The 691-nt window shown below is 42.7% G+C and overlaps 1 non-coding gene across 1 annotated transcript; it reads left to right on the top strand.

Moving 5' to 3' along the window:
- Window positions 1-343: 343 nt before the first annotated feature.
- LOC130953982 (small nucleolar RNA R71) lies at window positions 344-451 on the top strand. Its single transcript, XR_009076141.1, has one exon. It is a non-coding gene; the product is annotated as a small nucleolar RNA R71 (small nucleolar RNA).
- Window positions 452-691: the final 240 nt, after the last annotated feature.

Below are 691 nucleotides of genomic sequence, written 5' to 3'. Positions count from 1 at the left end.
AGCCACCTTCTTCTTCTATGTTTACTCCTTCATGAGTTGGTGATGAGGTGATGGCTGCTGCAACTTGGTTCTCTTCCACCTTCTTGTTAAGATCTGCTAGCTGCTTGGTGATCATCTTGTTTTGGGCTAACAGTGCATCCATGTGGTTCAGCTCCATTACTCCTCTAGTGTTACTTCTTTCAGAGGCATAGAAGTAGTCATTCTCAGCAACTGTTTCAATGACATCTATGACTTCTTCAACGGTTTTCTTCTTGTTTAAAGAACCTCCTGATGAATGATCCACAGCCTTCTTTGACTCATAGGAAAGACCTTCATAGAAGATGTGAAGTTGAACCCACTCATTAAACATCTCTGGTGGGCATCTCCTTGTCAAGTCTTTGAATCTCTCCCATGCTTCATAAAGTGTCTCACCATCTTGTTGCCTGAAAGTCTACACCTCAGTTCTTAGCCTATTAATCTTTTGAGGGGGATAAAATCTTGCTAAAAACTTGTTCACTACCTCCTCCCAATCTGTCAGGCTTTTATTTGGGAAGGATTCAAGCCACTTTGTTGCCTTGTCCCTGAGTGAAAAGGGGAACAAGAACAACCTATAGACATCCGGGTGAACTCCATTTGACTTCACTGTGTCACAAATCCTCAAGAAGGTGGTCAAGTGTTGGTTAGGGTTTTCTTGAGCACCTCCTCCAAATGA

Source organism: Arachis stenosperma, chromosome 9 (assembly GCF_014773155.1).
Source record: "Arachis stenosperma cultivar V10309 chromosome 9, arast.V10309.gnm1.PFL2, whole genome shotgun sequence".
In the NCBI taxonomy this organism is placed as follows: domain Eukaryota; kingdom Viridiplantae; phylum Streptophyta; class Magnoliopsida; order Fabales; family Fabaceae; genus Arachis; species Arachis stenosperma.
Note: the sequence above shows the minus strand (reverse complement) of the source record. Positions and strands in the feature narration are given on the sequence as shown.